Below are 12,310 nucleotides of genomic sequence, written 5' to 3' on the forward strand. Positions count from 1 at the left end.
AAAAAAATATTTTCCCCCCCCCCCCCCCTCCCCCTTTAAACTTTTAGAATCAAGTTTCTTGGAAACTCTAAATAACCCGCGCTTTCCACTTGTGAAGTATCTTGGTTTGTTCTTGGTGTAAAACAAATAATAAAAACAACAATCAATCACTAATGATCTATTAATTTACCCGGATTATTAACAATCCTAACCCGGGCAAAATATGATCATCTTTCCCAACTTAAAGTTTTTCCCTTACAAAGTTTCCTGGCTTAACTTCTTTCCCTCTTGACCTATTCATATAAAGACCGGGTCAGATCATTACAAATCTCATTATGTTGCTGTACTTTCCTAGATGCAAGTCAACTATACTTGAAAATCCAAGATGAACACACTTGCTGGTTTGCAACTTTCGAGATGGATGGGAAATAAATATAATGGACACTGGAGAACAAATTAATAAGGACACATAAAATGGAATAAATAAAGTTAAAGAAATACCTCCATTATTGGCACCAAAACAGACAAGTCTTAAAAGTTCTTCTAGTCATATAAATATTTTGGAAGATTAAAAATAACAAGTCATAAAAGTTTCATAACCATTCAAATGTTTTGATATGTTTATAGTTACAAGTTTCAAAAGTTTTAATTTATCATCTTATCGGCAAGAATCAAAAAGATTCTTATTCAAGATTGAATAACCAGCTAGATTCAAACTTAGGTCACAAATTACAAAAGAATTGTAAATTAATGAAAAACTCTTATTTTGATAGAAATTCAAATGACTAAGCATAGATTTTGAAGGCCTCCAATGCTGGGTGGTATACTAATTTCTTGTTGGCATAATGTGGAAAAAATTCAGTGTCCCATTTGAAGGGTTTAAACAATGGAGGATTGTCTAGACCAACAAATAATTTTGCAGGCACGACAATATTTGCTGGAGAAAAATAAGTACCAATGCATGTACATGTTTGAGTTGTATTTGGCACCGCTCGATGTGCAACACTTTCCAACTTCCCATTGGTCATTACCTGTATTTATATAAGTAGACATTTAAACTTATATAGAGTTGAATAAGTAGAGACACATGCCTACATGGCATAATACACGTAGGACACCACATAGGATGACACATAGGATGTAAATTGTCACGTAGGACGCAAGTAGGATGTGTGTCTTTACTTGGTCAACTCTATACATGTTTAAGTGTACATGTGCATACCCAAAATTAAAGGAAATTAATGTCAGATAGGACAACTTAAAGGGCATCATTATGTACTATATCAATTTTATATATACCTTTAGTTTAAGAAATATAGATTCAAAACCAGTTTTACAATTAATTTAAACTTTCATACTCATTCAAATTAACAAGGACACATAAAATGAAACAAAATTGACTAAATAAAGGCATAAAACATAAATAAGCTCTTTAAATTGGCATCAACTGATATTTATGCCCTCCTACTTTAGATTTGGACAAGTAGACACTTAAACTTGTATAAAGTTAACAAATAGACACACACATTTCTATGTGGCATAATACAAGTAGGACATGTGTATCTATTGTTTATATGTCACATGATATGTCACGTTTATGTATTATATCATAAAATAAAAGGCATAATACATAAACATAACCTTAAACTTGGCTTCAGCTGACAATTGTTACCTTTAACTTTAGGTGTTCACAAGTAGACATTTAAACTTGTATAAAATTGAACAAATAAACTCATTTGTCCTACATGGCATCATATAAGAAAATTTTGCTATGTGGCGTCCTACGTGTATTATGTCATGTAGGACACGTCTAATGAGTCTACTTGTTTAATTTTTACAAGTTTTAGAGTATATTTGTGCACACAGCACACCAAAAGTTGGAGGGAATACATGTCAGCTGAAGTAAAATTAAAGGATATGCACGTCTATGTATCATTCATAAATAAAAGTTAAAAGAAATATTACCATTATTGGGAGGCTGAAATTGACAACAAATGCATGAGGTAGAGGTTCCACACCAATTGTAACGACCTATTGCCGTCGATATAGAAAAGCCAATGGGGGTAAATTTGGGGACGAAAAACTTTTTCGTAGTATTTGGATTTTCCCAACCTTGTCCAGATTTGGACGAAATCAAAGTCATTGAGGTGTAGGAAAATCTGGTAACAATCAGGTGAAGTAATTATGATTTTAATTACATGAGTAGTTAGATAACTCGTTAAGTAATCCGTACGACTTTAAGGAATGGAACTCGGGCAAGTAGAACTCCCGGAATCAATCCTAGCGTAAAGGGTATTTACTGAGAGTCGTGGGTTAGAGGTGTGTTGTGAAATGGGATTTTGAAATTCTTATAATTAGCTCTCTGGTTCCGTTTGGGCCTCTTTGGCGGGATAGGTGTTGCTCTAGCGTGGCAGCCATAGCGGGATGATGGTCGTTGTGGCGGATACGACAAGACTCAAAATCATAGATGAAAGACAAATATCTCACTGTTATGCGGAAGCCGCTGGGGCGGGGGTTCTGGTTGCTTTGGCAGGGATGCTACAACGGGGTGAAGGTCTCTGTAGCGGGACCGACGCAAATTAAAGTCGTTAATGAACCCCTAAACGACCTCATTATGCACTTTTCGAATTTTTGAGCGAAGGAACAACCCCCAGGCGACTCCTACTCGTCTTTCACCATTCTTGAGGCTAAATGTAAGTTTTTCACTCCCCGAATCTGTTTTTCGATCCGCAGAACGTAATAGAATGGGTGAATATTGATGGTGGAGGGTTTTGTTATAGATTCTATGGTGGAAACAACCCTAAATTGGATAATTGGGATCATGGGTATGGTCTAGGGTTCATAGAATTATTAGTAATCCTGGTAATTAGTGATTGTTTATTGATTCCTGTATTATATTGATTGTTTGTAGACCAAGAACAAGCGGAACGAATTCATAAATGGAAGGATCAAATTTATTAGGGTTTCAAGCTTATTTCGAGGTAGGTGATGTTTGTGATTCTATGATTGTGTGATGTATGCTTGTTCTTGCTTCATTATGATACTTGTATATGTATGAATGTTGCAATGTTGATCACACTTATTGTAATTGAGATGGATAATTGATGAATGCCATGAAATCATTACTTAAATGTATGATCTTGATGATATACTTGTGATTGTGATTTGCGGTGTGTAAATGAGATCGGTTGCCACGTTCCGGCATAACTAACTTGGATCAGTTGCCACGTTCCAGCATAAAAATGGGATCGGTTGCCACGTTTCGGCATAAATATGGGATTGGTTGCCACGTTCCGGCATGCTAACTGTTTGGGTTTGGGTTCCATGAGAGGATTAATGATTTGACATAAAATGTGAAGTTGTTCGTTGTTCGTAAATGTTGATAATATTGTATATCTTGATATATATATGCCTGTGATTATAATGTTGTTTGACTTGTTTATGTTGCACTAGTTGGATAGCCGTGTGATCCTAACAGTACACTGTGGTTGTGTACTAATTCTGCACTTGCTCTTATTTTTGTTGAGTACAGGGCATCTTTAAGCGGCAATTGACAAACCTCGCTTAAAAGATCAGTGATCGTCGCTTCGAATTCAAGGGTGAACCAATTCTTCCGGGTTGCCACAAAATTCTCTTTCATCTATGTCCACCATTTCCAGACTTAGACATTTGTTTTAGTTAGTTCATTAGTATGGGGTCGTATCCCTTCTTGTTTAGACTTGGTTCATTGTTAGAATGTTTTGGTACATTGACTTTCAGGTTCTAGGTTTATTCTTCCGCATGTATTTAGTTATTGTTGAACTTATGATAGAGTTTATGGGAACTCTATTGTCTTTCCTTAGTAATTGACTTATATGCCTTAGTTTTTAGATTATTTGCTTGGGTTGGGTTGTAGTAGTGGTTCTCCCACCGGAGTGTTAGTGTGGGTGCCAATCACGACGGTCTAGGTTGTGACACCAATCCATTTCTCATTCTTCAGTATTTGAAGGCCATATACTTGTTGTTGGTAAATGGTTATGAGATTAGGATCACAATGTCCATCCATTCCCAAGGTTGAACTTGGATCTGGGCATACTAGAAAGTGATGGACAATCATTTTCTGCTTCTGTTCTTTGCCAAAGTACCTTCCTCCAAGCCTAGTCCTTTCCTTACCAAATCAAAGATGATCATGCTCAACTTTCTTACTTCAGATGAATATGCACCAATAACCTCCCTGTAAGTTCATTCTCATATTTAACTTTCATATGAAAATATAAGGTGTTTTGTTAGCAATTTAGAAATCCGCATGACTAATACATGTGTAAGTTATGAGGAAATTTATGTATAATTTTATACTATTTAGATAGTGGAATAAATAATACATGAATAAGTCACGGTCAATCTCGTTACCTCTTTAGTTGCCACCCCCTACTTGCTCATTCTTAATTACTACCACAAGAAAGTCGTCCCTATATCCATAGGGTCTTATGCAGTCCACGACTTTCTTTTGTTATGAGGTCTCGAAGACTAGATTTAGATTTCAATCTTAGTCAGTGAGCTTAATAGCACTTCTCAGATCAGGTTACGCCTTTCCAGCTGAGCTGGGCGCCATGACCCTCCTAGTCATAACTAACTCTTGTAGAAAATAATACATTGATTCTCTCATAACTAATGCATATATTTCTAATGCCTACATTGTTCTAATCAGCTACCAAACTACTCCTTAACCCATCTAAGTTGCCATAATTACTAAGAAATTAATAATAATACATAGAAGGAAAAAAGTGAAATAATAGGTACCTATATTTTGGAGGGTTACTAGGCCATGTTTTTTTTTTTATCTTGTCCATCAATATTACAGTTGTGTTCCAAGACTTCCTTCCAGTATTTATGCTCCTTTGAATTATAATGCTTGGGATTGCTTGTATAGAGTGTCTCCGCTGCATTCGCATAGTTTTCTTTTTCTTCCACTGGAAAATTGAAAAATTCTTCGTACACTTCCATTGCCTCGTCCATTAGATCTTCCGGTACCCCATGATTAGTTACCTTTTTCATCATTATATCGTATTTCAGTTTGAGTTCATCTTGTTGATCATAAATTCCGTTTAACTTGGCTTCAACTGACCTCCAGCTTTGAGTGAACAAGTGGGCACTCAAACTTACACAAAATTGAACAGGTATACACATGCGTCCTACATGGCGGTTGGCATCCTATGTGTCAATTTGCATCCTAGCTATACATGGTGGTGTCCTACATGTAATCTGTCACATATATAGAACACATGTGTCTACTTGTCAATTTTATACAAGTATAAGTGTCTACGTGTGCACACTCAAAGTTGGAGGGAATAGATGTCTGAGGCCAAGTTAAATGACACATTTGTGAATTATGCCAAAATATTACTACTAGTATTTGCATGAAATAATCTTGAACCTGAAAAAATCCATATTCTTCCAAAGCTTTCACAAGTTGTTGAGCGACAACAGTTTGTTCTTCACCCAAATCAATGACTGGAATTTCCTTGACAATTGGAACTGAAGCTAGTGGCCTTCCATGCATTGGTAAGACATAAGTTTAAGGAAGTGCTTCTACTTTACTAGAAATGATGTTTGCCATATTCTTCTTAATTCTGTGAATGAATCTAACTAAAATAAAAAGAAGTGAAATTGAGTAAATAGACATAAATTTTTTTTTATATAGAATGTGTGTACCTAGGAAACAAACTTCAAGTTGTTAGTACTCCCAATCCCTTTTTGTTTGTTTTCCTACATGAGACGAAGGACTATTTATAGGGAAAAGAATTTCACATAACATCCTCCAAGTATTTGAAAAGTTTCCTTAACATACCCAATGTTTCATAAATGATACAGAATGATTGGCAATCCAATTATTAGAAAATCAAATACTTATGGACCAGGAGATATATCGTTGGTATCTATCCCAACCTAACTATGTTGGGGGTTTTCCATAGGAATGAAGAAAATTTGGTGTCTTTTAGGGATGGCAATGGAGCATAGCGAATACGAGACAAGGTGGGGCTAGCTCTTAACAAGGTACATAAGGGCAAGCTGTAATGATCTTGAATGTCATTTTTGGAATTTTCTAGAATTTTAGCATTTTTTCCCTCCTGATAGTTGCCCCGAGTCGTATTTCATCAGTTTATGAGGTTAGATTTTAAATTGGATCGAAAACTTGAGATTTTTGGAAGTCACAAGAGTTTTTGAAGCTTTTAAGTGGAAATGGTTAACTTTAGTCAACATTTGAAGTTTCGAGTCTCGAAATGGAATTCAATCAGCTCCGAAATGTGAATTTGGGGTTAGTAGGAATATTGGCTCAGGTTTTGGGTATTTAGATGAGTTTTGGAAAAGTTTTTGTGTTTTGAAAGTTGAAAACATAAGATAGTTGGCCAAGGTGCACATCTGGTGATATCAAGCTCAGAATAGAATTCCCACAACTATGTTAGCTCCGGAATGTGATTTTTGATCTAGATGCACCGTGGGTTTGGGTCCTAAGGCTTTTGGTTAGATTTATACTCATTAGACGGGATGCTAGAAAAGTTAAAGCTAAAATTTAAATTTTAGTCAACGTTTGAGGTTAGAAAGATCATTTTCGAGTTTTGATAATTCCACTAGGTTTGAATGGTGATATTTGGTCTAGTTGAAGTTTTGGTTCAGTTCCCGAAATTTTTGGATGAGTTTCATGTCATTATTTGAAAATTTGGAAATTCTTAAGTTAAAGTTAAATTTGGTCAACATCGGGTTAAGATGACTTTGTTTGGGTGTTGTGATGATTTCATTGAGTCTAAAATATGATTTCCAAGTTACTAGCATATTTGGTTTTTGTTCAGGAGGCTCCAGATGATTTTGGGTGAATTTTAAAGCATTTTGGGTGCTTTGGCGTTGTTTAAGTGATTTGTGTCAACTAAAAGATTCGTTATTAGTTTTAAAGATCGAAAAATTATTCCAAAACTTCTGAAAGTTGGAGCATGAATTATAGGACTTATCTGCAAAGTTTGGTGTTTTTTTGCTAGGGCAACAATTGGACTTTTATTGCAAAATATGAAATAATTTGTTATCGAGAAAAAGTGATATTTGACTGGGCAAACAAGCACGAAATTGAGTTTCGATTGAGCAAGCAGGCCAATATCATTATTTAAAGCATTTAGGAAAAGAATTGGGTCATTTTTCTATCGTATGAGGAAATTACAACTTCTTAGTGAAAAAATTTAAGTTGCTGGTTTCTTGTTTAAATATTGTGGTTTAGGTATTTAAAATTTAAAATTGTGTTTCATTTGGTATTTTGAGCAAATTAGGAATTCTAGAGCTCATAATCGAGTGATTCTTGCAGCATTCTTCTCGATTTAATATGGGGGTTAGTATCAGATCCTTATTTTGGCATTATATCATGATTTCTTCATCTGGTTTTCTTTCTTTGTCCGTGAATTTCTCAGGAAAAATTGGGTTTTATCGATTTGTACTTTATTTTTTTTGAAAAATATATATTTAGGATCATTATGTTATCTGTAAACTGATCTTGGCATAAACTAGTTGATTTATCAATTATTTTCATCATACTAATTGTGTATACACTTGAGAATTTGGGGTTCTCCCGATAAAGTTAAAGTTTGATAAATCGAGGAATATGAACTCCTCTTTTTTTTATGAAACTTCATATTTGAACTTCCCAAAGCATGGGTAAGATATTTTTCAAGAAATATTTCAAATTTGAGTCAGGGTCTCGAATCCGATTATTGGGGTTTTTCTCATAAACTTTGATCTTGTGTTTTAGGCTTTTAGGATGATTTCAAACTCATTTTAAATGCAATTTCACGTGTGAATTCCTAAATCTTTGGGTATCATATTATTATATAAAAATGTCATATTTAACCTTTTGCCCTCGAGATTGACTTTTTGGGTCATTTCAAATCAGATGTTCAAAATCAACATTATGGGTTCCGTTGTTCATGTGTTTAGTTAGGTGGATTCGGTGACTCAACGTGAAAGGGAGGCACAAGTGCCGAGTTGATTTCACTCTCTTTTAAGGAAAGTGGACCTATTTGACCCTTCGTTAACTGTATTGAACCTTGTATGCTTTATTGTGTAATTGAGAGTAATGAGAATTGGTGAAGGGTTTCATAATTCTTATTCATTGTTAAATGTTTATTGAATTCTAGTGATGATATTGTAGGGTAAAAAGAAATTTGTTGGTATAATAATGTATGATGTGTCATGAATGGTTATGTTGACTCACTTTGATGATATGCTATGATTGTGTGAGTGTGGATTGATTATTGATATAGAATATATCGTCTTCCCATTATTCATGTGAACATGCTTTTTTGCATTGATTCTGAAATGCTATAATGAGATTTGGATATATTTATGCCAAAGGAAAATGGTTCGGACAATTGATACATATGGCGGAGGGAAATGGTGTCGGTAAATGAGTTATGCTGAAGGTAAATGGTTCTAGCAAATGAGATATGCCGAAGTGAAATGGTTCCGGAAGATGCATAAACTTTGTGAGTCCCCCATGAGTCCCTGCCAAATATTCAACGGGTGTGTATCGTTAAGACATGCATGCATCACTCTATATGACATTACACTACATTGCATTGCACTTCATCCTTATTCCTTGATCTTCATGAGTGGATTGTTATCATGATCTTGTGGTTACTGGAATATGAAAGATCGTTATGATATTATGTAAGTGTTGAGGTGTGAGTTGTGATGTCTTATAAGTGCTATGTTGTTCTATGAATTGTGAATTGTTAGGTTGAGTTGGTTTGATTTCTATGCATGTGTGTTGGAGTACTTGTGTTCAGTATTACTTTACTTAAGGTTAGCTAGGGATGTTTGTTGAGTATCATTGTTGTTTGGTAATCACTCCCTTGCTTTCTACATTTGTGTAGGTTACGAGTTCGGATCGTCTTGATCGCTCTCTCTCATCTTCATCAGAGGCTTGCTTTTGGAGTTCGTGAGGTAGCTTATTGTCTTGTCAGCAGACGTCACTTACTCTCTTATTATGTCCTTGTTCTGTTCTACAGACGGAAACATTCGTACTTGTATTTATTTTAAATATATTGTATTACTTAGAGGCTTGTACACGTGACACCAAATTCTTGGGGTATTAGGTTATATTATGATTCCACATGTTTATGTTTTGATTAGATCTAAAATTTCATTCTTACTTCTACATTTACCTTATCGAGGCTTGTTTAGGGTGACCTGTCTTGGTGGGATAAGACAGGTGCCATCACGCCCGTTTTTTGGATCGTGAAACAACCCCTTAACCGAGCAAGGCGGGGCAGGGCAAGACAGGATAAGATTAATGTTGTTAAATATTTAAATACGAAAGGGCAGGTGGTGGGTATTTAAAAAGACCATAATGTGATAGAAAATTTAGAAGCCTCAATTCCATTTGCAAGATGAATCATTATTCATACATGACTCAAATGGTAAAAGCTACTTACAAATCTTTTTTTAAAAAAGTTAGTTTCCTTACGGTTAATAAAAAGAATAGTAAAAAATTTGTTGTTAGAACTTAGAAGTAATGGATTTTACAGAAGTGTACTTTTCAGATGGTTATGTTTTCCTTTTTCTCTCAAAGATAGGAAATATATTAAAGTTTAGCTATTATTACTATATAAGAAATGACAATTAGCAGCCTTCTTATCATCAAGATTTGTGCTTGCCGACTTCCAGAGTATTTTCAAAATTCACTCAAGCTATTGCTTTAAGAGTTATATACATTCAGGCATTAAGGGCTGTGCTACTTTCCCCATTTACAGAAAAATCAAACGACTTCTCATAATTTCACATGTATCTGGTCAGTAGTACTACTATTTTGACACTTGCCTTTCTATTTTAAATTTATTACTTAATTTTTCTATATATTTTAGTAATTATAATCAACTCTATATACTAATTAATTAATTGACTAGAGAAGTCGTGATGACATGAGCTCACTGTAAGCACCAAACTGATTCTATTCATTTTATTTACTTCTTCCTTTGAACATCTTTTTTTCTTCAAACAATAATACTCTTAATCACTCTCCACCTAAAGGCCTAAAACCTAATATTTCCCTAAAAACTCATCGCAATCATAGCCACTATGGCCACCGCCCACCCTCCATCTATGGAAGCTGGTCAACCAATTGTGCCCATTGACTATAACAAACCTATATGCAAATACCTTAACACCACCAATTCAAAAAACCAAATGGTTACCTTTAAAGCCAATCACGTACCTGCATGGAGAACCAAAGATAGTCTGGGAAGAGGAAGAAGTAGAGCAAATGATCATCAATGAAAAACTTCAATATGTTGTTATTGGAAAATTTTCATATGGTTGGCCAGAAATACAAGATCTTAGAAGACTTATACAAAAACAATGTGAGCTCAAATGGAAAGTAAACATAGGGCTACTTAGCAATAGATACATATTGATTAGGGCTTCACTACTGCAGGATTATGTGAATCTGCTATCAAAGCCCCAATTTTATATCACCCACAATTACTGGTCGGACCCAATGAGAATATTGAAATGGAAATCTAATTTTGATCTAGAAGAAGAAACTACTACTGCTATTGTGTGGATCTCTTTACCAGCACTACCTCCAAATTTCCTTGGAAAAGAACATGTCTTCTCAATGGCGGCAACAACAGTAGTACAAGAGTACAAGAGTGAAGGTGTACAAGAGTGAAGGTGGAATTGGATATGCTTGGAGAATTCCCAAAATGCATCAATGTGGGAATGAGGAAGAAATCAAGAAAGGTATTGGAAAGATGGGTAGCTATAAAGTATGATTATGTGCCTAAATATTTCAAGACATGTAAGTTGCAGGGGCATAATGAGAAAGAATGTCTCATTCTCCATCAAGAGCTATACCCAAAGGATGAAACGGAGGAGGAAGGAGATAAGGAATATGAGAACACAGACAATGAGTTAGAAAAAAGGAAGATCCATGAAGATAAAAAGAAATTTGGCAAAGAGTAAAACGAAATAAGGCAACAACAAAAAGGGAAGGAGAATGTGGATGATGCTACTGAATTCAAGGAGCAAAGGAGGAAAAATGGTAACAGAAGAGGAAGATTTATTAGAACGGAAAACCCTAACAAATATGGAATCCAAGGATGCACCAAAGAAATGATCAACTGGTGACGATAGAAAATAAATTTGATGCATTAGAGAAAGGAGTGGACAAGGAGGAAACACAAAACAACAAAGAGCATAAATCACAACAAGGGCTAGAAGGAAGAACAGGGAAAAGATAAAGAAAAAAATATTCAGCAGAAGGTGGAAGATCAAAGCAGACATGATAAGGAGGTAAGAAGCAAAAATTCAAATTCTAAGCACATAAATAAAGAACTTACTCCATTAAGAGCTCAAAGCATCACAGACTCAAAAACTATGGAATCACCCCCCAAAATTCAAGGAGACCCCAAATGCAGAAAGAACAAACATCGATACCGCCACCAGGGATATAATTGAGGAAGAAAAAAACAAAAAAAGAATTCTAAGATGGAGGTTGACATGGAGAACAAGGAGGAGAACACAAAGGAGTAGGAAGAAGGGCATCAAAATATCAAAGATACACTAGAGAAAACAACTCCCAGAATAGACAAAATGAAAATCACAGAAGTGTAGGAAAAGCAAGATACATAAGAAAAATATAATCTATAAAGAAGATAGGTAGAGATGGGGATATGTCACCACAACAAATAGGGTATCTGAAAGGAAGGCATAAAAATAAAAACAACAGCATTATGCCTCTACAAATAATCTCAAAATGCCTTTGAGAGACTACTTGATCTTAATAGAAAATATCATTATTCATATATAGCCCTCTTAGAGCCTTTTCAAATCCCATCATAGATTAAAATCTACAGGAGAAGACTTGGCAAACAACATGCAAAAGCTAATTGCTCAGTATACAACAAATAACCATTATATTCAAGCATAAAGTGAATCAGAATATAGTCAAGACAACTGCGGTATACATGTTAGATGTAATGCTCTGAAAAGATTAGAATTGCGGGAGGATCTTGAAGACATTTCTAACTGTTATCAATCTGTGTATAAAAAATCAGAATTACTGATTTCAATAAACTTTGCAGAAACACGAAGTAACCAAAGTTTAATAAACCAGTAAGAATAGATGAACAGAAATTAATTGACAAAACTAAAATCTGTAAAACGTACCACAATCTAGAAAAAACAGAATCAGAAAAGATCAAGCCCACTGAATGCACAGTGTCCCCTTAAGGAAATTATTCCCCTCTAGTATCCGAGGTTTGATTTGGAATATGTCCTCCCAGGATAGAATGATCTCAATCACCAGTGTATT

At 35.0% G+C, this 12,310-nt stretch overlaps 1 pseudogene; it reads right to left on the reverse strand.

Moving 5' to 3' along the window:
* Positions 1-693: 693 nt before the first annotated feature.
* On the reverse strand, positions 694-5,695 carry LOC107058303 (hyoscyamine 6-dioxygenase-like; annotated as a pseudogene).
* Positions 5,696-12,310: the final 6,615 nt, after the last annotated feature.

This window comes from Solanum tuberosum, unplaced genomic scaffold, assembly GCF_000226075.1.
Source record: "Solanum tuberosum cultivar DM 1-3 516 R44 unplaced genomic scaffold, SolTub_3.0 scf00486, whole genome shotgun sequence".
NCBI classification, from domain to species: Eukaryota; Viridiplantae; Streptophyta; class Magnoliopsida; order Solanales; family Solanaceae; genus Solanum; species Solanum tuberosum.